Raw genomic sequence first — 12,791 nt, 5'->3', positions numbered from 1 at the left:
TAACACTGCCCTCTCTTGGTTGTCGTCCTACCTTTCTGACCGTTCATTCTCTGTCTCCTCTCATGACTCCACCTCCCCCTCACTTCCACTAACTGTAGGGGTACCCCAAGGTTCTGTCCTTGGTCCTCTTCTCTTCTCTCTCTATACGTCCTCACTAGGTAAGCTCATTAGTTCTTTTGGTTTCCAATATCATCTCTATGCTGATGACACTCAAATCTATCTTTCCTCTCCAGACCTCTCCCCTACTCTCCTCACTCGTATCTCCAACTGTCTCTCTGCTATCTCTTCCTGGATGTCCCAGCGCTTTCTTAAACTTAACATGTCTAAGACCGAGCTGATCATCTTCCCTCCCTCCCGCATAATCTCACCTCCTACAATCTCATTATCTATTGATGGCACTACTATCTCCTCTACCCCCCAAGCGCGCTGTCTTGGAGTAATCCTTGACTCCTCCCTCTCCTTCAAACCACACATTCAGCACCTCTCACAAACCTGCCGTTTTCATCTAAAAAATATTTCCAGGATCAGACCCTTTCTGACCCAGGATGCTACTAAGACTCTTATCCACTCACTGGTCATCTCCAGACTGGACTGCTGTAATCTCTTCCTGACTGGCATTCCTGACAAATACCTCTCTCCACTCCAATCTATCCTCAATGCTGCTGCCCGGCTCATTTTCCTCACCAAACGCACTACGTCCACCTCTCCTCTCTTACTAGTCCTTCACTGGCTCCCCTTCCCTTTCAGAATCCATTTCAAGCTTCTCACACTTGCTTACAAAGCCCTCACCCACTCCTCTCCCATCTACATCTCTGATCTTATCTCGCTTTACACTCCCACCCGTCCTCTTCGCTCTGCTAATGCACACCGACTCTCCTGCCTACGGATTACTTCCTCCCACTCCTACCTCCAAGATTTTTCACGTGCTGCACCACTTTTCTGGAATTCCCTACCTCTCCCCCTCAGACTCTCCACCTCTCTACAAAACTTCAAACGGGCTCTCAAGACCCACTTCTTCACCAAACCCAGCCAAATCTCATCCTAAACCTCTGTTCCATGCTCTCTATGTACCCCATCTGTCTCACCCTGTCTGTCTACCCCTCCCTTTTAGAATGTAAGCTCTCACGAGCAGGGCCCTCTTCCCTCATGTGCTTACTCTTTTCTTACTTTAATAATCTTCAGCTGCACCAAATCCAGCAGTCTTCTGCCACCTGATACTTATTCCAGTGTCATCTGCTGATGTAGCTATGTTTATTTACCCTGTACTTGTCCTATATTGTCGTCAACTGTAAGTTGCTGTTTTCCTGTTTGATTATTTGTTTATGTACTCTGTAATTGGGCACTGCGGAACCCTTGTGGCGCCATATAAATAAAGGATAATAATAATAATAAATAATATAATACATAGCAGTACGGTACAGTAGGCCACTGCTCTACCTACCTCTGTGTCGTCAAGTATACTATCCATCCATACCTGTGGTGCATTTTAGAAAAAAACATGTCTCGGCAGAGCAATCTATAAATCCATCATTTTTCAGACAGCAACAGTGGGTATTGTAATAGTCACCCAATCCATCACTTTTATAGGGTTACATGCACCCACATGCTACAGCCTGTCTCAATAATTTTACTGTCACGCTGTGTGTGTTTGTGTTTTTATTTGGGTATTTTTTGTTGTTGTAGAACTACAGGTACCAGCAAGCCCGTTATTTCCCCGCCTGCTGGTACTTGAGGTTCTCCAAGTACCAGCAAGCGGGGGAGGCTTGCTGGGCCTTGTAGTTCCACAACGAAAAAACAATATTCTTTTTTTACACACATGGCTATCAGCCCGGCACCCACCACCCAGGGGTGCTGGGGACAGCCTCGGGCTTCACCCCTGGCCCTTGGGTGCCTCGAGGGGAGGAACCTCTTGATTTAAGGGGTCCCCACTCCTCCAGGGAACCCCGGCCAGGGGTGACTAGTTGGAGGGGTAATGCCAGGGCCGCAGGGACCTACATAAAAGTGTCCCCCGGCTGTGGCATTATCTCTCTGGCTAGTGGAGCCCGGTGCTGGTTTTAAAAATATGGGGGACCCCTACATCTATTGTCCCACGTATTTTTGGAACCTGGACCGGTCTAAGAGCCCGGTGCTGGTTGTCTAAATACGGGGAACCCCTGTCCAATTTTTCCCCCAGTATTTAAATAACCAGGACCGGCTCAAAGAGCCCGAGGCTGGTTATACTAAGGAGGGGGGGCCTCACGCATTTTTTTTAACCCATTCAGACCCTTCTCCTTTAAGTTAATGGAAGCCCTGGACAACAAAATTGCATTCATGTCCTCCTCCCTCACCCTTCCCAGTCCCAAACACTCATTTTTTTTTTCTTTAAAAATTTATAATATATAACGAGAACAATGAGCAGGCAGGCAGCGGGCATTGGCGGCATCGGACTGAGATAGAAATTAGTGGTGGAGGGCTGGGTCAGTTGATTGTGGGCGAGTTTGTAAGCTATTGGCGGTGGCAGCGGGTATCGGCTCAGAGGCAGTAGCGGGCATTGGCTAAGGGTCATCGGCAGGATTCGGCGGACATTATGGCTGTAGTGCCTCACTAGCCACTGACCTCACCGCACGCCACTGTGGGACAGATGTAACATGCAGAGAGAGGTAGATTTGGGAGGGGGAATGTCCTAGCATAACTGTTAATTGCAGTGTAATACTGTAATTCAGCTGTGCAGCATTTGTGGCTAAATGTCAAAGAAGCCAGTATTTACCCTGCATGCAAAACAATAAATGTATTTGAACATACCTCCCAACTATCCCAATTTTTGCAGGACAGTCACTTTTTTGGGGAATGTCCAGCTAACCCAAACAACCCCCCCCCCCTTCCCATGGGAAAGGGGGGGGGGGATGGAAGGCTCCCTGTAGCTTGTTGCTCTGCAAATATGCACATTGTGGGTAATTCAGACCTGATCGCTAGGGTGTGTTTTTTGCATCCCTGTAATCAGGTAGTTGTCGCCTACAGCGGAAGGGAAAATTTGCTGTGCAGGTGTGTGATCACATGTGCACAAGAGCTGCACAGCTCAGCACTTACTCAGCCATTGAGGTGACGTCACAAATCCTCCCACAAAACGCCGGGTCCCTCCAGTGTTTTTCCGGACACTCCCTAGAAACATTCAGTTGCCACCCACACAAACACCCTCTTCTTGTCAATCTTCTTGTGATCTCCGGACCGTCGCACTTACGCATTGTGGCGCATACGCATGTGCAGTGCAAACCAGATTGCCCGCTGGGTGAAAATAAATTGAAGCGATCTGGTCTGAATAAGCCTCAATCTCTATTCACGGGAGACAGAGGGGCTGGGGCATGGCCAGCAGCTCACAGAGCACCTATAATTACAAAAATGGGAGACATGGCTCATGATCGCGATATACCTGCAAAGGTACGCCCTCTACTGATTGACAGGCAGAGGCATTCGCATTTTCTGCGGGGCACCCGGAGAAAATGTAGGCACACGCACAGGATGGACCCTGCGTATATGCCCCCATCCTCTTCATAGTTTTTGCGGTTGGAACGCGTATTACGATCCAAACTGAATTAGGCCCTATGTCTTATATACACGAGCAGTGTGAAAACATCAATCGATGGGGGTAATTCCAAGTTGATCGCAGCAGGAATTTTGTTAGCAGTTGGGCAAAACCATGTGTACTGCAGGGGAGGCAGATATAACATGTGCAGAAAGAGTTAGATTTGGGTGAGTTATTTTGTTTCTGTGCAGGGTAAATACTAACTGCTTTATTTTTACACTGCAAATTAGATTGCAGATTGAACACACCACACCCAAATCTAACTCTCTCTGCACATGTTAAATCTGCCTTCCCTGCAGTGCACATAGGTGGTCATTCCGAGTTGTTCGCTCGGTAATTTTCTTCGCATCGCAGCGATTTTCCGCTTAATGCGCATGCGCAATGTTCACACTGCGACTGCGCCAAGTAAATTTGCTGTGCAGTTAGGAATATTACTCACGGTTTTTTCATCGTTCTGGTGATCGTAATGTGATTGACAGGAAGTGGGTGTTTCTGGGCGGAAACAGGCCGTTTTAGGGGCGTGTGGGAAAAAATGCTACCGTTTCTGGGAAAAACGCGGGAGTGGCTGGAGAAACGGAGGAGTGTCTGGGCGAACGCTGGGTGTGTTTGTGACGTCAAACCAGGAACGACAAGCACTGAACTGATCGCACTGGCAGAGTAAGTCTCGAGCTACTCAGAAACTGCACAGAGATGTCTTATCGCAATATTGCAAATCTTTCGTTCGCAATTTTAAGATGCTAAGATTCACTCCCAGTAGGCGGCAGCTTAGCGTGTGCAATGCTGCTAAAAGCAGCTTGCGAGCGAACAACTCGGAATGAGGGCCATGGGGGGTAATTCTGAGTTGATCGCAGCAGGATTTTTGTTAGCAGTTGGGCAAAACCATGTGCACTGCATTTACGAACAGATGATTTTTTATATAAATTTTAAAATGTTAGTAAATGTGTGTTTTTTTTTCAACCTGGAAGCCCAACATCGATTAAGATCGATCTTAAATAGACCCCTGGGTTTTAAGGATAACCATGGTTGAGTCCAATGGTTAATTCACATTGACCGAAGTTCTAATTAAGTCACCTGTGCTCAAGCATGATATCCTTAAAATCTGGATTGCAATGACAGCATTTTGGAACTATGCCTAAGGGTTTAATTTTTACATTTATCCACTGACAATAAATCTACCTACAATATCCCTGTAACTGTTATGATTACAGTATTTCACTAAATAATTTAATTTGCTGAACCTTCTGTAAAAAGAAATATTAAGCTGCTGTAATTCCCAGATGCAGCAAATTTGTTAGCTAGTGGGCAAAACCATGTGCACTGCAGGGTTGGGGGGGGGGGCAGATATAACATTTGCAGAGAGATTTAGGTGGGTTATATTGTTTGTGTGCAGGGTAAATACTGGCTGTTTTGTTTTTACACTGCAATTTAGATTTCAGTTTGAACACACCGCACCAAAATCTAACTCTCTCTGCACATATTATACACCCCCCCCCCCCTGCAGTGTACATGATTTTAGCTAATAAATTTGCTGCTGTGATCAGATCTGAGTTAAGCCCTATGTATTTGGCACTGGCAAAGGGTTAGAGGCCTTGCTGTAGAGCTCACACCTTTCTTATCATGCATTGTAATATTTCCTATGTCCTGATGTTGTGCTCTCTGCTCCATCCAAGTAAACAGCAATGTAGCATGGCTATCAAAGAGCGTGAAGATTGCAGATTTCCTGGGATTAATGCTAAGGAATGCTATTCCAGAGGCTGCTGCTTTAATTCAAGTGTCACTGGGGTTAAATGGTGTTTTTACCTTAAAAACACAGGTAGAGTATATAGTACAGTGGTAAAGTGGGAGCATGTAGTGCTATTGATTACAGATTTGATGGAGCTTAAACATGGATAAGGTCCATGGCTCTAAGAGTTTATCTTGTGTATCCTTTATTTTTAGTCATGGTCAGATAAGATTAGAAAATACCATTTAAGTGGAAATTTCCTGTTAGCTGTTTTTCAGTTTGCTCAACTGTCTGATTAACTTGTCCTAAAAAAGGACCAAAGGAGCTAAATTGCCCTGTGATCTAGCTAAATTGCCCCAGTTAAAAAAAAAAAAACTAAGCTGCTGTAATTCCTGGATGTTTCCTTACTGCATCAACAGGAAGTGACAAGAAACAATGTAATGTGGAACCGTACAGCAGAAGGGATTGCGGCTACCCCACAATAAGTGCAGCGGAATGTAAGAAGAGGAATTGTTGCTTTGACTGCAGCATTCCCGGGGTTAACTGGTGTTTCTTCAAGTCACAAGGTATGGAGCTGCTGTATAGTTACTCGCAAGTCAGTAGTTGTATCATGCTCACACCTGGAAAACTGGATACACACAGAATGCCCTACACAGGGGGTGAAATGAGCGCCCCCCCCCCCACCCCCCGTACGCTCAGCACACATCACGCTGTGCTGAGCGGGGGCAGAGATGTGTGCTGAGCAGTTCGCTCAGCACACATCTCTCCCCAAAATCGGGCCGTGAATACGGACCTTTAAACTGGATCCACACTTAGATTATCTGTCCAATTTTTTTTTTCTAGTTGAAACAAAATTATGCTAATATGTGGCAGCAAATGACAATTGACCATTTGCTCACAAACACTGGAAAACATCCAAAAATGGTCATTTAGATAAATTGGTTAAATCCATTTCATTTAGCTAATTTATCCAAACTACCTTTATTGTATCTTTGTGGGTGAATGATGTGTGGGTCAGTGTTGAGGGTGGTGGAGGAGATGGGTATTAGGCACAGCAGGGTGTGGACAGTCAAATAGTGTGCTTAGAGGTTCAGAGTCATTGTATGAGACTCTGGCAACAGTGACTTGATGAGTCTGGTGTCCATAGGGTGGGACACATTAACCTTTTTATGCTATTGAAATAGTTCTCCTCCTGACCGACGCAGTTCCTTGCTCCGAGGTTGGTGTATTGTTCTGTTGCAGCGCCTCTCCACTGTGGTCACAGTGAGCTGTGTGGTGTTTCTGGCGCATGCCAATCTCCCCCCAACCTCCCTCTTGCATTTCAGACCTACGTACGCATGATGGGATCTTGTATGATATGCGCGTGTGCTGTAGAGATGAAAGTGGGGGTGAGGAGGCAGATCGTGAGATGGGGAAACTTTGTGGACTGTTAGCGAAGGGGAGCACTGGGCAATCTGAGTTGCAAAGAGGGCAGCAGAAGAAGTTATTGCATGTGCACTGGTGACAGGTCCATCCTTGGTGGCCAGCCTCAGTGGTAAAGGGGTACATGAGCTAGTGTCCCTTGGCCAGCCATGTACCATGGCCACCTCCCTACCTCCTATATATTCTCCCTGATCTGTCACTTTGTTACGGTCTGCTGCTGGCACTGGTGTATCGTCCTGCAGATGCCGTCTCCGCCCATTGCTGTGACTTCCCCCAGAGTTAGCCACACAGAGTGACAGATCTGGGAAAATATATAGGAGATCATTACTTTCACTTGCAGCCTACCTTATTTTTTGCAGCCTAGCATGCTCCTGACCCATTCTCTCACTAATACTTATACAACATTCATGAACTCATCTTAAGGTTTCTTTATTATTCAGTCACACTGTCTTGGATCCAAACCATTTCCTGTGGCATTGCAGTCAAACAATTGAGCTATTTACCCTTGCATAGAAAGGTATAATCTAAGCTAGAGAATTCTATTTGGAGCTCACCTTGTACTTTGTGAAGAAATAATCAGCTTTGTGGCTGAGCAGATATATGGAGTGTGTGGCTGCACACTGCATTGATCTGCTGAGTTGCAATGCTAATAATTTTTTTTTTGCAAAGTACCAATAGCTTCATTGTGAAGGTGGAAAGAAGGGTGTTACGGCATGGAATGTACAAACTGCGAGACCCTGCTGGTAGCGCCTTTGTCTATTTAGTAGGAAGGGCACGTAACAGCTGGGGGGCAATGGAGGAAGCCCCTTTAGGGCTGGAGCCCGGCGGCAACTGACTCCGTTGTCTCTGGCAGTTCCGCCCCTGGACTAGAGGAATGGTCAAGAACATGGCAACATTTAATGCCAAAAAATGCAAAATCATACACGTCTCAAAAATGCAAAGGCTAACTATAATATTAAGGGCATTATAATGGCAAGAGGAAAGCTATCTAAGTATTACTATTTCAGGTGAGCAATGTAACAAAGCAATAGGAAAGGCAAGTCAGATGCTTGTTTGCATAGGTTAAAGAACCAGTAGCAGAAAAAAGTAATACAGGTTGAGTATCCCATATCCAAATATTCAGAAATACGGAATATTCCGAAATACGGACTTTTTTGAGTGAGACTGAGATAGTGAAACCTTTGTGTTTTGATGGCTCAGTGTACACAAACTTTGTTTAATACTCAAAGTTATTAAAAATATTGTATTAAATGAACTTCAGACTGTGTGTATAAGGTGTATATGAAACATAAATGAATTCTGTGAATGTACACACACTTTGTTTAATGCACAAAGTTATAAAAAATATTGGCTAAAATGACCTTCAGGCTGTGTGTATAAGGTGTATATGAAACACAAATGCCTTCTGTGCTTAGATTTAGGTCCCATCACCATAATATCTCGTTATGGTATGCAATTATTCCAAAATACAGAAAAATCTGATATCCAAAATTCCTCTGGTCCCAAGCATTTTGGATAAGGGATACTCAACCTGTAATGCCACTGTATAGGTCCTTGGTACAGCCACATTTAGAATCCTGTGTTCAGTTCCAGAAGCCATATCTCCAGAAGGCTGTAAATACATTAGGGCAACTAAAATTGTGCATGGCCTACATCACAAAACTTACCTGGAAATACTAAAAAATGTTGATGTGTATAGTTTGGAGAAGGGAAGAGGGAACATACAGTAATAGAAACATTTAAATATATAGGGAGGAATGTAATAGGGTGTGAGAATCAGAAAGTGAGAGATTTTGTGTTTTTTCCTGTTGTTTTTTTTTTTTTTGATTGTTTGTTTTTAAAGTGGCAATCCTTTACATGGCAAAACCAGGTTGATATTTGCCATGTAAAGGATTGCCACCGTGGGCATGTGTAGAAGGGGCACTGCTACTGTTGGCATTATGTGTGTAAGCTGCACTGATATGGTGGTTATGTGTATAAAGGGCACTGCGACTGTGGGTATTATTATTATTATTATTACATGCGGTGTAATGACAATAAGATAGTGCTACTGTGTGGCGTATTTTGATTTGGGGTGCTATTGTGTGGCCATGCCCCTTCCTTGTGATACCACACCTTCTTTTTTTAAGGAGCGCACTGTCCCTTTATTAAGTATTGGAGAGAGGGCCCAAATTAATAGTTTGCAGGGAGGCGCCAAACACCCTAGCACTGGCCCTTTGGTAGGGGACAGGATTTGCTTCTGCTTGTGCACATATGTTATGATTGCCAGCCAACAGCACTGGTTTTGCCTATAACACTAACTATAAATATTTTGAATTGGTCCTGGACCACCAATCCAAGGCACCCCTGCAAGTGTCCTGAGGCACCCCAGGGTGCAGTTTGAGAACCACTGGTCTAGTGAGTACCCAGGATAATTATTGTAGCTGGTCTGCGGGTAACAGCTCTCAGATCCACTTCTAGAAAAAATGCAGCAATGTAATTTGAGTGACAAACTGCAGAGATGAACCCTTTCTGTGACTGCTGCACAGGGATCACACAAACTCTATTCATAGGGCTGACTTCACTTAGGGGAGATGTTCTCACCCCGCAAAGAAGTGCGAGTATATACCGCACTTACGGTACCATTGGATTTACAGATATTTTCTTGCAATACACTATGGGGGTCATTCTGAGTTGATTGCTCGCTAGCAGTTTTTAGCAGCCATGCAAACGCATTGTCGCTGCCCACTGGAGAGTGTATATTCACTTTGGAGAAGTGCGAATACTTGAGTAGCAGAGCGCCTGCAAAATCGTTTCAAAATAAGACCAGCACTGTAGTTACACTTCGTGTGCGTTGATTCTAACAACCGAGGGACGGCTTTTGATGTCACACACCCATCCAGCGAATGCCCAGCCACGTCTGCATTTCTTCTGCCACGCCTGCATTTTTCCAAGCACTCCCTGAAAACGGTCAGTTGACACCCAGAAACGCCCTCTTTCTGTCAATCTCCTTGTGGCCTGTTCTGTGATTGGAATAATCGCTAGAACTAGTGCAAAACCACAATGGACTTTGTACCCGTACGATGCGCATGCACATTACGGAGCATGCGCATGCACAGATTAGCCATTTTTTTTCAACTGATTGCTACGCAGCGAACAACGGCAGCAAGCGATCAACTCGGAATGACCCCCTATATACATAGAAACATGGATTTTTACTGCAGGAATTATGGTTAGTTTAGGGGTATCGGTTAGGGTCAACAGAGGTGTAGCTAGGGGTCCAAGCGCCCCTGGCAAAGTAAGGGACTGGCGCCCCCCCTTTCGATAAAGCATTGCAGTCCATTGGCGGTTACCATGTTGGAGCCACAGCAACTGACCCCCTCCCCCACACGCTGCCCTACATCATCGGCTGGGATTCACTGTTGGTGTGAAGCCACTGGGAACATTCTGGTAGCATTAGCAGCAGTCTGTGTCATAGATAGGGAAGGCAGAAGGTTAACTAGCTAATAGCAGTCTGTTGGCAGCAGAGGCTGGGCGGGGGGCTGAGAATGAGCCAACGCTGATCAGTGTCCAGTCTGCTCAGACAAAAATATTTTGTGATCAGGGCTGGTTCTAGACCAAAGGAGCCAATGGCAAAAATTTCCTTTGGCACCCCCCCCCCCCCCCCCCACACACACACACACACACATACACACACACACACACACACACACACACACACCAAAAAAGAACATATCCCAGTTTAACATAACGCTATGTGGTGCAAGGTGTGGAGCTGGTCACTTGTATCAGACCTCTGACATTTGCCTTTTCACCCATATTGCATACTTTTGTCTTGCAGGTTGTGTCTTAATTCAAGAAGTGTTCTAAGTACTTCAGCTTAGTATCTTTACTGACCCCTCTTTACCCCACACTACATAACTGACCCCTCTATACCCTACACTACATCACTGACCTTTCTATAACCATCACTGCATTACTGACCCCTCTATTAGAGATGTGCACTTGAAATTTTTCGGGTTTTGTGTTTTGGTTTTGGGTTCGGTTCCGCGGCCGTGTTTTGGGTTCGACCGCGTTTTGGCAAAACCTCACCGAATTTTTTTTGTCGGATTCGGGTGTGTTTTGGATTCGGGTGTTTTTTTCAAAAAACACTAAAAAACAGCTTAAATCATAGAATTTGGGGGTCATTTTGATCCCAAAGTATTATTAACCTCAAAAACCATAATTTCCACTCATTTTCAGTCTATTCTGAACGCCTCACACCTCACAATATTATTTTTAGTCCTAAAATTTGCACCGAGGTCGCTGGATGACTAAGCTAAGCGACCCTAGTGGCCGACACAAACACCTGGCCCATCTAGGAGTGGCACTGCAGTGTCACGCAGGATGGCCCTTCCAAAAAACACTCCCCAAACAGCACATGACGCAAAGAAAAAAAGAGGCGCAATGAGGTAGCTGTGTGAGTAAGCTAAGCGACCCTAGCGGCCGACACAAACACCTGGCCCATCTAGGAGTGTCACTGCAGTGTCACGCAGGATGGCCCTTCCAAAAAACACTCCCCAAACAGCACATGACGCAAAGAAAAAAAGAGGCGCAATGAGGTAGCTGTGTGAGTAAGATAAGCGACCCTAGTGGCCGACACAAACACCTGGCCCATCTAGGAGTGGCACTGCAGTGTCACGCAGGATGGCCCTTCCAAAAAACATTACCCAAACAGCACATGACGCAAAGAAAAAAAGAGGCGCAATGAGGTAGCTGTGTGAGTAAGATAAGCGACCCTAGTGGCCGACACAAACACCTGGCCCATCTAGGAGTGGCACTGCAGTGTCACGCAGGATGGCCCTTCAAAAAAATACTCCCCAAACAGCACATGACGCAAAGAAAAATGAAAGAAAAAAGAGGTGCAAGATGGAATTGTCCTTGGGCCCTCCCACCCACCCTTATGTTGTATAAACAGGACATGCACACTTTAACCAACCAATCATTTCAGTGACAGGGTCTGCCACACGACTGTGACTGAAATGACGGGTTGGTTTGGACCCCCACCAAAAAAGAAGCAATTAATCTCTCCTTGCACAAACTGGCTCTACAGAGGCAAGATGTCCACCTCATCATCATCCTCCGATATATCACCGTGTACATCCCCCTCCTCACAGATTATCAATTCGTCCCCACTGGAATCCACCATCTCAGCTCCCTGTGTACTTTGTGGAGGCAATTGCTGCTGGTCAATGTCTCCACGGAGGAATTGATTATAATTCATTTTAATGAACATCATCTTCTCCACATTTTCTGGAAGTAACCTCGTACGCCGATTGCTGACAAGGTGAGCGGCGGCACTAAACACTCTTTCGGAGTACACACTTGTGGGAGGGCAACTTAGGTAGAATAAAGCCAGTTTGTGCAAGGGCCTCCAAATTGCCTCTTTTTCCTGCCAGTATAAGTACGGACTGTCTGACGTGCCTACTTGGATGCGGTCACTCATATAATCCTCCACCATTCTTTCAATGGGGAGAGAATCATATGCAGTGCCAGTAGACGACATGTCCGACTCCGTAATCGTTGTCAGGTCCTTCAGTACGGACCAGATGTCAGCATCAGCAGTCGCTCCAGACTGCCCTGCATCACCGCCAGCGGGTGGGCTCGGAATTCTGAGCCTTTTCCTCGCACCCCCAGTTGCGGGAGAATGTGAAGGAGGAGATGTTGACAGGTCGCGTTCCGCTTGACTTGACAATTTTCTCACCAGCAGGTCTTTGAACCCCAGCAGACTTGTGTGTGCCGGAAAGAGAGATCCAAGGTAGGTTTTAAATCTAGGATCGAGCACGGTGGCCAAAATGTAGTGCTCTGATTTCAACGGATTGACCACCCGTGAATCCTTGTTAAGCGAATTAAGGGCTCCATCCACAAGTCCCACATGCCTAGCGGAATCGCTCTGTGTTAGCTCCTCCTTCAATGTCTCCAGCTTCTTCTGCAAAAGCCTGATGAGGGGAATGACCTGACTCAGGCTGGCAGTGTCTGAACTGACTTCACGTGTGGCAAGTTCAAAGGGCAGCAGAACCTTGCACAACGTTGAAATCATTCTCCACTGCGCTTGAGACAGGTGCATTC

The sequence above is a fragment of the Pseudophryne corroboree genome, unplaced genomic scaffold (genome assembly GCF_028390025.1).
Source record: "Pseudophryne corroboree isolate aPseCor3 unplaced genomic scaffold, aPseCor3.hap2 scaffold_192, whole genome shotgun sequence".
NCBI lineage: Eukaryota > Metazoa > Chordata > Amphibia > Anura > Myobatrachidae > Pseudophryne > Pseudophryne corroboree.
The sequence above is the reverse complement of the archived record's forward strand: the minus strand, read 5'-3'. Positions refer to the sequence as shown.